At 42.7% G+C, this 17,469-nt stretch overlaps 1 pseudogene; it reads right to left on the reverse strand.

Moving 5' to 3' along the window:
* Positions 1 to 8,379: 8,379 nt before the first annotated feature.
* On the reverse strand, positions 8,380 to 10,341 carry LOC111470475 (annotated as a pseudogene).
* Positions 10,342 to 17,469: the final 7,128 nt, after the last annotated feature.

Raw genomic sequence — 17,469 nt, forward strand, 5'->3', positions numbered from 1 at the left:
AGAGTAACAATGAGAGACGGTGAGATACAATGTTAATGTTGTATTTGTCTTAGTTTACCAACCAGCAAGCAGCGTTCAGAACCAGCCAAGAAGAAAAAAAGAAAGTAAATGCTTACCTTACTACTATGCTAGAAGTTCAAGATTTTTTTGACTTTGAAGAGGGAAAAAGAGAGTAATCTAAAAAAAAAAAAAAAGGATTTGATGGATAAGTCAGTCAAAATAATGGATTCTCTTTAGGAGATGGAGTCCATTTATAAGGAGCTAACGACCCAAGGGACATTGCAAAAAATGAAAAAGGGCACTCTTTCACTCTACCTTTCAGTTCTCCTTGATGTACCGCTCATGGATTCCCATCCCAAATCAAACAAACCTGGGGAGCTGTGAGCCATTACCCAGCCCAACAAACAAGGCTGATACCATTGGTTTGGATGCGCTTTCTTAGTTATTGAATATTGTCTTTGAAGAGATTTTTTTGCTCCAGTTAGTTGGAAATCTTCTTTAGGGTAAAAGGCTGATTTAGGAAAGGTTGAGGTCCTATTACTTTCTTCCTTGAAGTCCAGCGCTGGGGTCTGGTTGAGAAACTCATTAAGTCAGATATTGTAAAGTGTTTTGATAACATAGGTCATGGGCCCAACATCTCAGTTCTTCAATCTGATTTACGTGAGGAGAACCGTGTCTTCCTTGATCTGATTTTAGTGTTCTTACAAACAGTAATAAGAGACAAAACTTTGACAAATTTGGCAAACTACACGAAAGGCATATCGCAGCTCCTTTACCTTTCTAACTCGGTAAAGTGGCTTTGCTCCTTCACCTTTACAGTCGAGCATATTCAATCCTTCACCTTTTCTTTTCCTATATTCCCCGTTCCCTGATTGAAGGAGGTAAAGCATATTTATTCTTTCTTTCTTTCTCCTTCACCTATTTATTCTCGAACTGTAACAAGGTGATTGTGTGTCTCGCAGCTTCGCTCCTCTCCCCCGTGCTAATTCACATCTTTTTGCACCAACTCGATATGAAAATAAATTCCTTTATGCAAATAGAAGAGGGCATAGGCTACGTTCGATATGCTGATGACATGATGCTATCAAAAGAAGAGTGAATTCTGAGGCTGTATATTACAGGGTGAAAGAGCTCCTAAAAAAGACCCTGAAAAACCTAAAAGAGGCCGAAACCTCTATAGAACTAATCCGAGGAAGACCCCACAAAATCCTAGTTTGAGGTCTGGTCGCATCAATCAGCTCGCTTGGGATCATGTCTTCTTAGGGCTCCCCTGAAACGCTGGAAGAAGAAATTCACTGTCGAATCCTTAAAGCAACAAGCGAGAATGGACAAGAAAAAGAACCTTTCCACTTACTTTCCCTACTAACTTCTCTTTAATCAAAATCCATCCGTGTAGCCTTTTCTTTCTGTTGTTCTTATCAGTACAATGAACAAAAAAGAATCAGCTATTTGAAGAACCTTACTCGGGTTAGAGTAAACGAGTTTTTGAAAGCCTATAGACATAAGATTCTCAACAAGAAAGGAGCGAAGCAGCTTTACCTCGTTCAATCAAGGAGAGGAAAATCGCTTTTTATTTGAATCAACTTCCCTATATAGTGAAGACCTCTAAAAAGAAACATGCGGCAAAAGGGACTTTGATTTTTGCAACAACAGGAGGAAAAGTCAAAAAATCAAAAGAATAGCCGTATATAAAAGAATGTGCTTTATCTTTCCTGTTGACGGATTCCTTACCTCTATTTTCTTTCTCCAATGACAATCACAGAACTAACTGGTATGGAATTCCTACATCCTCGTAAGTATTCTTCCTTTTTTTTTTTTGTTTCGTTAGTGAAACTATAGCGAAAGTAGAATCTTACTAAATTGACTCAAATTTTGGCAGCTCCGAGGTGATTCTTTTTGGTATCCGTCCTCTCTCATATTGCTTTAAGGTTGGAGGATTTAGTTCAAGCTAGTCTCCTATGGTTCAGATATTTGTATTTTTAAAGACTGTATGAAAGAACATATAGTAATTATCTAAGAATATATCTATACTATAATGGTTGCATCTAACATTTGCTCATAGTGTAGATAAGGCAGTCCCCAGAGCTAAGAAAACTATGCTATTCAAAGCAATCTGCCCAAGGCTAGTCGAGTCTAATGCTAGGCTAGGTGATTCCTTTCCTCTCTATCAATGACCGAAGCTTAATCCAGAGAGAGAGCTCACTATACCAGCAGGTTACCACATTTGCTTATGAAACAATAACAGCTTATCCCGAGCTCCTGTCACCCAGCGCAGTAATAGTACGGACTTTCTTCCAGGCTTTCTCTTGCTTCATTGTAATTTAGACAATACCGGAATTGACTGACTTGGTATTGATAGCCTACCCCGCTTTTGACCGACCAGCCCTCCTTCCTTGTTTGAGGGAAGATTCCAATTCATATAACAAAAAGCAATCCCGAGATCTTCCCTTTTAAAATAGTAAACAGGTATTTTTATCCCATCTTGATAGTTGGGGCTAACCCTCTCGGAGCATGTCTCAGCAATAATTCTAGAAAGAGGGATGGATATTGGCACATCTTCACTAGTTGCCTTTCAAAAGTTCCTTCAGGTCTTAGTAAGAGCATTAATTCCTCGGATTCAGATGTATTTTATAACACCCTATACAAGGAAAGCTAGAGCTGGATATCATGTCCCGTAGAGATAGGACTCGAAAGATTGTCCCATGTGAATATGAATCAAAATGAACTTGAAAGAATCCTCCTTTTCTAACAGTTCTGGCAGGGATCAGTGAGGGAACTAAACTAGCTTATTTGCTGTCTAGCCTTAGAACCAGCTATTGATCTATATGAACGGCAAGAAACTAGCCGCTTGAAAAGGGACATGGACTACTACTGAATAACAGAGACTTTCTTTATCCTTTATCCCTTGTCTAGAAAGGGTACTGGCTCGAAGACAGAAGCACTCGAATGTGATTCACTTCTAACATTTTCCCCTTACCTGTAAAGAAGCACAATAAAGGGGTTACCCCGAAAGGAGACAAAGTGACTCGCTAGAAAGGAACTGTCCTTTCCTTACTCTGTCGATGGTATTCCTGAGATGGAAGTCTTTCTCCTTGGCTTGTACCCGAGATCCGATGTTCGAAAGACAACCCAATCCTTTTTCAGTAACCATTCATTCTGAGTGGGAGTTCAGATCTATGTTCAAAGGAGGGAGTCTATTAGCAGAGCATCGGTAATCGAGTTCTTGCCTTTCGTTTTGACTTAAGCATTTTCATCCCTTGCATTGGTTTGAATTTCGCACTATCTGGTCACTGGTTTGAAGTGAGTGCTCCGTGAGTGTATGGAGAACCTAATGTTCTTATTTACTTGTTGGACAAGTTTATGCCATTTATCAATCACAGTAAAGTGCGGTTTCATGCTCGCAAAGAGACCCGGCATTTATCCCTGAATTTCTGTAGGATTCTATCTTCTTCCTTAGTGGGTAGTGGGAGACCTTACAACCTAAGTAGAGTAGCAGTATTTGCCTTTTTCTTAGAGAGTGGATTTTGGAAGTCTATAGAATAGGGACTCCCCGGCCGATAAAGGAAGAGTTTGCTAACCACTTAGAGCTCTTTTGCAGTTAAGGATATCAGCTAGTTGGTTGGTTGGCTCTTCGATTAGGACTTTAAGTAGCTTTTTTGGACCATCAGGTTTGACTCCTAACTCTTTTCTTTACTAGTGAATGGAGGAATGCTAGTTTGGTTGGTGGGAGATGGATCCCGGAAAACGAAACTAACGAACACGAATCCCATCCATAGAAGTCAATCTGAGTGGTTCCCTCCCGTACGAAAAGTAGCATCCACAGAGGAAAGAGTGGATGAGCTTTCAATTACATCGTATTGGCCGATAACTCTCTGGTATCCGCTCATGGATGGTAGTTAACTGATTGGAGTTTGTGGAACAATCCCATCCTTTATAGTACTTGTGGAGAATCCACACCAGTAAGAAATAACTTTAGTTGTTGATGGAAGAGTGCCCTATTAACTTTGGAAACCATAGTGACACCTAGCAACACAACTAAGGTCCTTCGTGTCTGTAATATTATTATGACACAGGCGGAAGACTGAGCGCTATGTCCTGGGCATTCGCCAGATACCCCTTAACCTGGGTCTGGTCTTTGCTCCTACATGGAAATCTATACCTAGTGCGTCCAACTATCGCAAGAGGTTGGTAGAACGACTAAAAGCAATAGGATGTTTGTTCTAACAGGTCTTTCTTCTTCTTTCCCAAATCGATTGTTTGCTGGGGCGGGTCGCAAGATGTGGCTTTTTCCTTCTGTCTGTTCGGGGTTGTCTCTTCTTCCTCTTCCTTCCTTTTGTTAAGGAGGTCCCGCTCCGTCCAAAGCTTCTGATAAAGAATAGCATTCAAGGTCCAATGGCAAAGATCGAATGAGGGAAGGATTGATTCACAGGTCTAGCTGCCAGGTATCGATTCATCTTTAGTAGCAAAAGCTCTTCATTCTTCTTTCTTATCTTTCTTCTTCCATGTATTCCTTCTTTCTCTGACATTCCAGCTTTTTCTATTTTCTTTGTTTACAAACGCTTTTATACGCTCTTATTAATATTAAGCCAAGTCAGTCCTTTTGCAGCCTAGTAAGAAGTAGTGATAGGCTCATTCTAAGAGGTAGTAGCATATGAGATAGTGGAACTAGCAGTCTCAGTCTTTGTTCAAATTCAAATAGGCCTAGTCTTTGCTCGAGTCCAATCCCTTATTGTCATAGATCGGAGGAATGCCCTTCTTTCCTTTAGTTTTCCCTTTCAGTGGAGTAAGCCAAAGCGAGTCTTGCTGGTCTGTCAAGTGCCATCTGCAGAACTTCTCACACGATGAAAAGGATCAATGACTTCGAAAGAATTGAACGAGGAGCCGTATGAGGATCTCATGTACGGTTCTGTCGAGTGGCAGGCAGTAAGGGTGACTTATCTGTCAGCTTTTCCAATATCACACCCTCAACCAAACTCTGCCTTGTGTAAAGTTGTCAGAGTACGATTAACCTCTGGATTTGAAATCACTGCTTATATACCTGGTATTGCCCATAATGAACAAGAAAATTCTGTAGTCTTAGTAAGAGGGCGAAGGGTTAAGGAGAATTTACCCGGTGTGAGATATCACATTGTTCGAGGGACCCTAGATACTGTCGGAGTAAAGAAAGGATCGTCAACAAGGGCTTTCTAGTGCGTTGTAGATTCTTATCCAAGACTTGTATCATTTGATGATGCCATGTGAATCGCTAGAAAGATTGAAAGAAGTATATAGCTAACCCAATAACGAAAGTTTACTAAGGGGACTGGAGCAGGCTATCGTGAGACAAAAGATCTTCTTTCTAAAGGGATTCGATTCGGAAATATTAGATAAGGTCCAATATTGAAAGAATTGAAGAGGTTTTCCTTTACTTTGTCTGGGTCAACAAAGAATGAGAAATGCCTCGACTTAGAACAGGTCCGAGTCCACTAGCAATGATTCGAAGCACCTCTTTTGACACTATTTCGAAAACCCAAGGTCTCAATCGTATGGATATGTAAAATAAAGAAAGGATTTCCAATCCTAGCAGTAAAGGGAGGGAAATAGATACTCAATTTCAAGTGAGTAAACAGAATTCCATACTCGATCTCATAGATACATATAGAATTTTGTGGAAAGTAGTATGTACGGCTTGGAGGGAGGTCTTCCATATCTTTCGAGATCTGGAAAATCCAAAATCAATGATTTTCTTAGCCCTTATAAAAGAAAGGAAAACTACTGATTCTTGAGAACCCCTTGCACGCTCATCTCACGTCGAGGTACTGTAGAAGAAAAAACAGCTAAATCAGACAGAGTTAATTTCTCGTAATCGATTAGTTAACATCTTGGTTAACCTTATTTAGACGGAAACAAATCATTGGCTTATCTCTATCGAGCCATGAAAAAGATTCAACAAAAGACAGAAAGAAATCCACTCACTATTTTATGTCAAGCAATACCCGGAGTCACTCCCGATATAGCAGTAAAAGCAAGACGTGTAGGCGGATCGACTGATCAAGTTCCCGTTGAAATAGGATCTACACAAGGAAAAGCACTTGCGAGTTGTTGGTTATTAGGGGCATCCCTAAAACGTCCGGGTCGAAATATGGCTTTCAAATTCAGTTACGAATTAGTGTAATGAGGTAGAAAGAGACGGATAGGGTGGGAATGGATGTAGTTGAGTTGGAGTTTTTTCCTTTTTAGTCTGACAGTATGGAGATTGAATTGCCGCGATTCCGGCTACCTGTCCTTGTGGGAATCTCAAGTCGTCTCTATGAGGCAGATCGAATCTTTCCTAGCCTCTTCCTGTTATCCCCTGCTCGTTTTCGGGTTGGGTTCAGGGCCAAGGCACCCTTCTCCTCTCCTCCTTACCCGTTAGTTGTTCTTTTCGAATTTGGTTTTGCTTTGTTGGGGTCTTTCTTAGGCTGTAACTTTAAAGAAGACGATCTAATATGAGAAGTTGATGTTGATGTTGTTGGGTGCCCTTGCGAGGTTCCGGTCCGACCTCTATTTTTTTTGGCCTAATTGGAGTGGAAGGAGTCTTGCTGTGGAGATCGTTTACTCTGAACTGAGATGGTAGGTTTGGGAGTGGATTTTTATTTACATTCCCCGTAAAAGAGTCAGTGTTGAATTGTTTTATCCCCCCTAAGGCCCATTCTCCCCTCGTTGGTTGACTGGACATCTTTAGTATCTCCCTCATTCTCACTCTAATAGAAAGGCCAGGAATGACCAGAGGTGTATGGACGTTTACTTTGTCTACCTTTTTAACCGAAGGCATACATGGAGTTGGAACCGTTTTATCTAATACTAGTATGTGCGGAAGTACTTCTGCCTCATCCTGTTCCTTCATGGTAGGTACGCTTGGCCCCTTGTTACATTGCCTTTTTCTATCCTTAATGTAATTGTCTGAGACATCAAGCCGCATCGGCTGCCTTCTCTTTGATTGATAATAAGGGAGAAAGGTTTTAATGCACCTAGGGCGTTTAAGTGCCCCTTTTTTTGAGGGGAGTCGTTCTGTGTGGTAGAGGGTGAACAAAGGATAGCGTGCTTGTGTTGGAAGCGAGCAAGCGGGGGAACGAATCACTAACCAAACGGGCCACTTGGTAACTAGGAGTGTATCTTCATCTTCATAGCTGGGATGCTTCGAGCTTCTAGGCCTCAGAAATCAGAATGGAATCTCGTGACCCGAGGGCGAATCCGCTAGCACGTCCCAGCTAAATCTGACCCGATTCTTGCCACTCTCCCACAAACCTGAGTTTGTTTCTTACCTAATCGGTGGCGTACGAGAGGGAGGAGCCTAAATACCCTGCCCCCATACTGGTGCGGACTGTTCTTGCCTTTGGTAATATCTGGTTGCTGGTCTGCTTCACATGGGTCCCCCTTTCTTTTTCATACTTTTGTTATTCGACTTTTGCCGGAGAAAGATATCATGACCTTAGTGATGCTTGCGTTGAGTATAATAATAAATACTCGTGATGAGTCTTCCATAACTACACTATGCCTTTCTCTTTCTGTTTTGTTTAGTGTCATTTTCTGCTCTCTCACACTAACACTAATACTTCATCCCTTTTCCCGCTGTTATCCACTCCTATAAAATGCTAAACATGGGGCCATCCTCTTTATCCTCATTGGACTCAAGGACATCGATAAGCTAAACCAATTAGGCAGTAGATTCGATCGATCTAAATCTTCCTAGCTCCCTTCCGAGAAAGAATACCTTATACAAAAAACATCGAGAAAGATATGATGAGCACCAAGTGGATGCTGCATATCTTTTCTTCTTCTATATTTTTATATATCACACGTTTCCCCCTATGAATTAGTTCCAAGAAAGGGGCCGTTCACGTCTTTTTTCTCCGTTTTTGATGTAGTTGCAATAAGTTTCCTGATTTTCGTCGAGATGGGGTGTGAAGCGTCAGTACCTTTTTTAGAGTAGCCAAAGGGAACAGCCGGCCGGTGGGAGCGAGAAGTTTTGGATTCATGACTGGAATCCCCAGTGGGGCAGGGAAAGTCCCGCCAAAATGTCCAAGACTGAGGGGCGAAACGCTTTCCGAAACAAATCTGTTTTTTTAATCAGCTTGAGCTGGACAGGGAAGGGCGAAGAAGAAAAAAATACCAAGTAATTTACAGAAAGGGAAAGAGAGGGTTTGTGATCGAGTGCCATTGCTCCCACATCTTTTTTTGGTCCGGCCACGAGCATAAATGTTTTATTGGGTTTCGGACCTTATTCACTCGCCTTATCTTCTTTAACTTGGCATCCTGTAAAATGGTGCAGCAGTTGACTGACAATACGGATTTGGAACTGGCAAATGAAAGAGAAACCCGAGAGAGGGTCTTTTCAATCTTTTTTTCTTAATTGGAGAATCACCAATTTCTTATTTGTTCGGATTTGATTGTGTTCACAAGGGGAAAGGAGAAAAAACCCAAAAACAGAAGCAAAAGAGGAAATACTGGCAAATGGCAAGCAGATTCGCAGCAAAGTCCGCTTATAGTTCCTTTTGGCACAACAGGGTAAGTAGTCAACTCTAACAAACCAACAAAAAGACTGAAGCATTCAGATAACAACAAAGACACTGACAGTCCAAGCATCAAAAGAGGGGACTGGGGATTGGTCCCTGGTGATACAGTGAATATCGAACCATCAACAACTCGGAAAGCATCAATCCCAATAACCCTGAAATTGCGATCAACTACCTTGCCCACAAGGCATCCACCATGGTAGTGCCATATAGTACTCATTGCGGGCAAAACTCTCCCATCAGCCGATCATTTGATTGATCAACGGGCAATGCAGGCCCCACCTATCTTCAATCTCGGCCCCCAAACAAACCATTCCCTGAATTGGAAATCCTCCATGGAACGGCTCCTCAGTACATCACCGATTTTGCAGGTGCCATTCACACATCGCTCCACATACATCACCCGGATTACTAAAGTAGTTGAACCGTACAATTGGGTTAACCCTGGCATCTGTAGATGGCAACTGGATTGAACTGAGAATGGCCCAGTAATCTTCTCCATCAGGGTAGCCACAGTGAGATAGAGTGGTGAAGCTAGGTTCCGAATGAAAAGAGAGCGAGCCGAGGAGACAAAAGGTATGACATTGGAAGTTGCTTCAAGGTAAGCCCCTGTCCCTGAATTGGTTATGCCCACGACTTTTATCAGAGAGTGCTCCAATGGCATTAGGGGCACAATTGAGATGCTATTTTGGGGGTTCTCATAGAGGAACTGTCCGACATAAGGCAAGTGATGAGGCAGAGGAATTCCCCACGATGAGAGGGACAGCCTCGATCCAATGCCACTCAGAAGTGGAAGCTGTGGGCTTCCGAGAGCCCCAGCACAGAGGTGATCCTCTCCCTTTGCACCATTGCATGACCCTCTTTCTTTGGTCGCAAAAAACAACCCCAATTGCCGATTGCTTCGATCCGCGAAGAAGAGGCTAAAAGAATTCTTTCAACACTTGCATAGCTTGCATAGATTGCACTCTCATATTCAAAGCTTTCGCATAGCTGAGGAGATCAGCAACACTGTGTCTACGACCAGAACTCTCGAATGTCGAACCACCAACCTTGGTACCCACTGAATGATCCAAAGTTAAACCATTATAGGGATCAACACCGGCTTACAATAGCCTGTCTCTGACTGTCGATTAACAATTCTTGAGCTCCGGCCTAACCTAAGATAGCCCTCTCAACCCACTCATAGGACCAGTTCACCACTCGAAGGTCCCAATTCACCCCTGACCTGACCTTCCGTAGAATTATTGATCAACTCGACTATAGAACCCGGCATTGATAGAACTACTACCGTCAAGAACTCGGCCTCGGGCATTGGGGATGCCATCTTCGGAGGTTCAGGCTTGCGCTGGGGAGTCGAAAGCACCTCCATGAGAGTGGTGAGGAAGACTGATTGGGTCATCAGATTAGGCTTTCCGTACGGAACACCGCCCCTTTCAAGCACTAGAACCCGCTCATACTCAGATAGCGTTGCTGCCGGCAGCCGGCGGCCTTCTCTAGTCCTCTGATTTGAAATCAATCCGTGGCGTTGAAGACAAAACCCAAATAACTCGGACCTGTAAATAGAAGAAAGATTGATCAAAACAAGTTCAATTACAGGATTGAAAGAAAAAAGACATTAAAGAAGAAGAGAAAGAATCAGAGGGTTATTGAATGATTACTTTGTTGAGACTGTGCTCTGCCCAAGGAAATGAGAGTGAAGATCCTAAAGAGAGGGTGGAAAATGAACTCAATCAAAGAAAAAGATGCCTGAGGACTGACAATGGTGGAGAATACACGTTGCAAGAGTTTGATGATTCAGGTCCGTCATCCGTTTAGCTGCTCACACAACACACTCCACAGCAAAATGGAGTTGCAGAAAGAAGGGCGAAACTGGTCGAAGCATGATGCGCATGCGAAGAACGTACAACCGCAGTTTTGTAAAAGGAAGGAAACCCCAAGCTAAATTAACTTTTCGTTACCCATATTGAAAAGTCTTTGGCTTCGTTTGCTATGTGTTCTGAGCAGTTACGGACGAAGCTGGAAAAGAAGGCAGGTGAGCTAGTTGGTGCATCTTTGTCGGCTATGATCAGCGTAGGTTGAGGTGCATTGATCTGACTACAAAATCTGTATCTCCACATGTCGTTTTCGATGAGGCATCATCATGGTGGTCCTTCCAAAATGTAGTACTGCCGTATTCTGGGATGCTAGACTTCCGTATGCGGGCACAAGCACCTGAGCAACAAGAGCCTGATATTGTGAGTCACTCTGGACCTGAGTCAAAAAAGCTACACGAAGCCCTCCTGTCAGAGAAAAAAAAGCCCAAGGCCCGCGACCCATTAACAAAGAGTGATGCATGTCTAGAAGAGAGCAACAAGATATTCAAGAGGATCCCTGCTGAAGGCACTGTGCTTGATAGCCGACTTAGAAGATCGACAAGGAAGGATCAGGAAGCCCAATCAATCCCAAGTATAGAGAAGCCAGCTATTCGGACACTGTGACACTTTCACAGTCTTGTGCCTCTCTAGAAAGTGGAAGAGCCAAGCTCATTTGAAGAAGCGGCTGGCCTAAAAGAGTGGGGGGATGAAAGAGGATATTTCTGCCTGAACACCTTAAATCAGAATGAGACATGGGAACTTGTCCCATTACCAGAAGGAGGGAGTGAAGCCAATCGAATTTTCTCGTTCCGGGTAGTCAGGGTATGACAGGTGAAGCGCAAGAGTGACGACTTTATTTTGATCTCGTTGGAGCGATTGGTTGCTCGGGGCTTCTCACATCTCACAATGGATGGGGTGGGATTGATTATGAAGAAAGATTTGCTCCTGTGGAGAAGTTTACATCTATTAGAATTGTCGCTGCTATGGTCGCTTATTTGGATTTTTCATGAGATTAGATGGGGATGTCAAAACAGCATTTTGAAATGTGAACTCGAGGATTTATATATATGGTACAACCGCTAGGCCAGGTTTGTAGGTTCTTGGGCATGAAGATCAGGTTTGCAAGCTAAGAAAGAAAGTCTTTCTTTATATGACTTGAAACTTTCTTCCCGATAGTGATACGGTACCTTAAGTTTCATCAAGCTATTAGCCATATGGGATTTCGTTCGACGATCACTGTATTGAAACTCGAATAATGGATGGTGAGATTAGAATATTGTCAAACTATGTTTATGATATCCTTATTGCCGGAAATTCCTTGTTTGCCATAAATCGAACTCTAAATTGGGGCTGGGTGATGAAGCTGATTCTGTGTTTGGAAATAGCGAGTGGCTGTGTTATCTGCCCGGACAACAAGTCAAGGTAAGCTTCCCTCCCTCCTGCCCGCTGACTGGCCACGTTACTAAGAACCTAGGAACTGCTGATTGATTTTGAGCCACAACTCTTTCTTATAGTTGGCAAGGCTTTTTTGGGGACTAGCCCGCTTCCCATTACTCAACGAAGGCTTCCCATTGTTCGGTTCTTTCTGGAATGTGGGATCATTTTAGATCGTACCCGAGCTGCCCACTCCCTACCTTCACTCAGTTGTCAGGCTGCATTTGAACTACAGTGGCTGAAATCCGAGTCCGGGTCCCGGGCTGGCTGCATCGGGGAGGGGTAGAAGCAATGGATCAAGTGTATGGATTCAATTTCTTCTCGTCCTGGGGATCATCTCTCCTAGTCTTGATCTAGCCGGTCCCCTCGGAATGATCTCGAGCTACTTACTACCTCTCCTCTTCTCGTGGAGCTACTTCCTCTCGCTGCTTCGTTCCTCTCCATCAATTCATTTGTTTAGGGCGAGAGCGAAAGCCCATGCAGTCTTTCATCTGTATTCGAAGGGGACAGACTTTCCGGCAACCAACTAAACTCCTTGTCTGGTTCAGATAGGCTACCTGATGACCTCCATCTGTTTTTGATACGTACATTGATGGAATGGATGCATTTTCTGCCTCTGATTGGTCCTTCTCAAGCACACAACTCCTACTATCAATATCTCAGGGCTAGGGATGCGATACGGGGAACCTCTTAGTACGGGGCAAGGGGAATGCATGCTATTTCCATTTCTTCACATCCTACCCAACCCAGCTATGTTGTCTCGTAGATAGCAAGGTCAGTTGATTGTTGCTCATGACAAGGCAAGGAAATTCCTCCCGCACTTTGTTCTCGGACTAGTCCCGGTAGAATTTCCCGTAGTCTTGGTGGATACTCATTCTAAACCACATGGGAGCTTCTGTAGCCAGGTTACCGGCCATCTCGATACTCAAAAGATTACGAGACTTTTGCCCCCACTCGAATTTCCCTGTCTCCACCGGAAACTGTGCAAGGGAAGTGTCTGGGTTCCCTTGACGAGGCAGACAAAGTGCGGGTGTGCATTCGATGGATGATCTGGTTCAACTTGCTAGCCTAACCACGTCTCGAGTTTTGATGAGTCTCAGAAAAAAAATCGATGAAAGATGCGGGTACATTAGAGATTTAAAGGTCTCTATTTTCCATTTGATAGCATTTATTAGGATTAGGTCAACTCGAGATAGCAAGAATATACAGGATTAATATGGACAACTTTTCTCCTTACACGGGAAGCCACCACGAGAAAGAAACCTTCCGCCCCAAAGATGATTGATGTTTTCATTCGAGAAAGACACTCCTGGCTTAACTAAAAAATGGGTATCTCATTTGTTCCTATGGCTTATCTAGCGACCCCCTATGGAAAGTCCGGGTTTCAAGCCCTAAACGGCCTTCAGGTCCACCCACCTACTCAAGAAATTTGAGACCTGTTGTAGGAGAGAAGGTGCTTGACTGATAGTTTAGATAGTAAAGGCAGATGCTATCGGTAGATTCAGTCTGAGGCTATTGGTTGGAGAGATGATCTTAAGCTGACGCATATAACCCTACCTACTCAAAGGCGTGCAAATCAAAGCTCCTCCTCTTTTTCCACACACAGAGAGACGTCCACCTCAACTATACCATATTGAGCTTTCCTCCCGACATTGGAATATGGATTGGGAAAGGGGCGAGTGGATGAGACCTTTGAGTCGCGTCTCAACAATTTCAGTCTGTATAATGACTTTGTTATAGAATTATTAAGAGAAAGATATGCTTCGCTCCTATTAATGCGCTTCGCCCGCCTGACTGGAGAGGGCGGGAGGTTTGAATGAGTGACTTCCCGTTTTTTAGTCAGTAAAGTAGACTGACAGAAAGAGGAGAGGTTTAAGCACTTTCGATTCGGTAATAGCCAATAAGACAGTTTGCTCTTACGTACCGCTTGTGCGTTCTCTCTCTTGCCTGTGTGTACGTACTTTAAGCAGCCTTTCCGTAGATCACGGGTCAACTCTTTTTAAAGGAGCCTCCCGAAGCCAGCCATAGAATAACGGACTGCTATCCTCTTACTTATACAGGAACAGAAGAGGGCCCTAGCGGAACAAGCATTGTAGGAAAAGAGCTATTACCTTGTTACCGAGAATAGAAAGTACTAGAAGCCAATATAGGGTCGAAAGTTGGACTATTCCCTTACCTAAAGGCAAGCAAGCCCTAAAGTAAGTAAAGGGAAGGAAAGGGCTTCGCCTAACTCGTTCTCCAGCCTCAGGCTCAGGAAAGACAAGAGTCAAGTACTACCTGACTAAGGTGATAGGTGGACAATCTGACCTTACCTTTATTTCAATATCACTAAGCCACAGTAGTCTATTGTCTAGATTTGACTACTAGTCGTTAGACTCTTTCTATAGAATAGATGAAGTATCCGAGTAGTCTTTAGTTTGATATTGTAGTCGTAGTCTCGTCTTTCTAGTAGTAGTGTAGTGTTCAAACAAATAGTCTTTGCCTCATATACATTTTTGTATACACTGAAGTATACAGAAGGAGGGAGAGGAAGCAAGGGTCAAGAGAAGTCAGCTCGGTTTATGAGCCCCTCTCCTCTTCTCGTCGAGCGGCTCCTTTCCAATGAATTTCCTTTAAAGACCATTTATTAGAAAATTCTATCCTCTGTCTATTTTTTGGGGTATTTTCGTCCATTTTCCCTAATTTTTGGAGGTAAACAAGGATCAGCCTCACTGCTTCGCATCTTTCCGATTAATTATCCTAAACCGATATGATCTTCCCTTCACTTTACAGGAGAGTCAATTCATTCAATCCTCTATAAAGAAGAATCAGAGAATGAAAGAAAGAGTGAACTCCTTCACCTATCGATCTCATTGCTTCGCTACTTCACCTTTACAGTCGGTAAAAGATAAAGAGAGAGAAAGAAAGTCAAGAAAGAGAAGCTCAATCACCTTTGACTCTATTCTCTGTAAGAAAGATGAATTCTCCTTTTCCTTAAACCTTTGAAGGATTGAATAAGGTAAAGCAATTCCATTGGCTAGCTGGCTGAACCTCTCCCTTCTTGAACTGTAAACAAGGTCTCACTGCTTCGCCCCTTTTCCTATATTTCTTCTTTCACGGTAAACAAAGACGAAAGAAGAATGAGACAGAACTACTGAACGAGGGTTGAACTATTCTTTCTCTGATCCTTTCTTTCACTCTTTCACATAGGCTGGATGAGAAGAAGGTCAAGCTCCTGAACCAGAACCCATTTATTCTTTCACTAGGTGTTTGATTGAACAGGAAGGAAAGACTCAACAAGAATGATCCTTTGTCCCTGATTTCACTCTTTCACTCGGTAAAGCAGCTGAGGATTGACTCTCCCTTCTTTCACTTACTCTCCTGTAAGTAAGAAAGATGAATTCTCCTGCCTGAACCTTCTTGAGCTGTAAACTCATGAACCTCTCCCTTCAAACACGAGGTAAATTCCATTATTGTGAGTTATTCAACAAAGACTATTCTTCACTCTAAAGCAAGGTCAAGCTCCTGAACCTGATTGAACAAGGTAAACTCCTGAACTACTTCCCTTCCCTTCTTTCACTGTCAACACTCAACTCAAGATTAATTAGACTGAATAGGAAGGAGCTCGGTAAATGGAAAGGTGTTTAACGAACTGTAAACAAGGAAACTCCTGAACTCAATCACTTGTGCCTTCTTTCTGTAAGTCTCTTTCTTCCTTCACCAGATTGAACTGAAAAATAAAGAGAAGCTCCTTCACCTATTCTGTATGGTCTCATTGCTGAGCTCTGAAACTGTAAACACTCAAGATTCCTTCTCCCTACTTACTCCTGAGCGACTTTTCCTTCTTTCACTCGGTCTCACTACTTACTCCTGAACCTATCCCTTTCACGAACTGTAAACACTCAAGATTCCTTCTCCCTACTTACTCCTGAGCGACTTTTCCTTCTTTCACTCTATCTCGTGGCTTCGTCGCTCCTGAACCAGAACCAGAACCTTCTTTCTCTTCTCCTTCCCCTATTGATTCTTTCACAGTAAACTAAGCCTCAAGATTAATTTGACTGAACTACTTCTTTCACTCTGTCTCTTTTCTTTCCTTTGATTCTGCTTTCAGAAACGTTAATCAAACTGAACTACTGAAGGGAACCTTCTTTCACTCTTTCACTCGTTAAATAGGTGTGTATTTTATTTTTGATCTTCTGCTCTCCTGGACTATTACTTCTTTCACTCAGTACAGGGTAAACTAATTCATTGACTCACTCTCCCTGAACTGTAAACACTCCTTATTCATTCGACAGAACAGTCAGTCTCGACTCCTTATTCATTCGAGAGAAAGAGTTTACAGAACTGGCTTTCTTGCTTGGTCTCCTCTTGCTTGCTGGGTTGTAAGGAACTGGCTTGCTTTCACTCTTTCAGTCCTTTTCTTTTCCGATATTTCCTGAAGTTCTTTTCTTTCCCTTCTTTCACTTGGTAAAGCTGCTTCAATTCCATTGCCTTAACCTCTCCAACTCGGTTTCATGTCTTCGGCCCTTCCCCTGTATTCCCTTCCCTTGCCGAGCTAGCTTTCTTTGTTTTATTCCCTTCTTTGTCTTCGTCTTCTGACTGACTCCCCCTGAACCTGTCCCTTCTTTCATTTCACTCGGTAAAGCTATTTTATGGTCTCTTCTCTTTCTCCTTACTTAATTCTTGTTATGGTGAGTTATTTGAGAGGTAAAGCAGCTGGATGAGAAGGAAGAAGGTAAAGCATATGAAATCCTTCTTTCACTCTTAAGGACCATGAATTATCAAATTCTATCTTTTGTATATTTTTAAGGCTATTTTTGAGGTATTTAGGGTTAGAGGTAATTCATAAGTCAATCCTCAAGATTTATTCTTGAACCTATTCTGTAAACTCGGTCTCACAGCTTCGCTCTTCTCCCTGGATTACAAGTTCCAGAAAACTTGGGAGGATATATGCAATGAGTTCAACCATAAAGATAGTTACAAGATCGAGGTCGATGTAACCAAGTGTGACTTAAAAAGCATCTAGAAGCAACCTAACGCTTCTCTGAGTACATTACCAGATAGATGGAGGAAAAGGGCATCCCAAATGACAACCAGACCCCTGTGGGCAACTGGAAATGATAGTTCAAAACCTCTTGCCAGAGTATCAAAAGCATATGTTATGTATGATAGATCTCTGACTTACTTCAAAGCTCTCATAGAGATCGGGTAGAGAATTGAGGATTCCATCCAATCAGGCTTCGATGCATTAATCCTTCCTTGAGCCAGTCTCCGTTCTATGGTAGGGCAAGCACATAGTGAAGTATCAATCAAAACATACACTCCATCTCTGCCTATAGTCTCGTTCCTCTCCCTATCGGACTCGAATCTTTTCTTTCCTCTCCACTCTACTTTTCTAAGGAAATCCGCCGAAACATTATACGGTTCCTGAATCTTCTTATTCATGTGGTAGAGCTACATAAAAGGAGCTCACTCAACTCAACCTATATACCTTTCTTGACTCAGACTCTTTTACTGGTTTTATGGCTTGCGATGGGAATTTCTAGCTTGGCAACGGTGTATGCGCTTTCCTTGCTAACGGAGATCTGCTTGTCTTGTGTCTATGCCACGGCTTCAGAAGATGGGCGTAGGGATCTATTTTTATATCTCAAACAGTTGCGTAGTAAGAT

The sequence above is a fragment of the Cucurbita maxima genome, unplaced genomic scaffold (assembly GCF_002738345.1).
Source record: "Cucurbita maxima cultivar Rimu unplaced genomic scaffold, Cmax_1.0 Cma_Scf00045, whole genome shotgun sequence".
Classification (NCBI taxonomy): domain Eukaryota; kingdom Viridiplantae; phylum Streptophyta; class Magnoliopsida; order Cucurbitales; family Cucurbitaceae; genus Cucurbita; species Cucurbita maxima.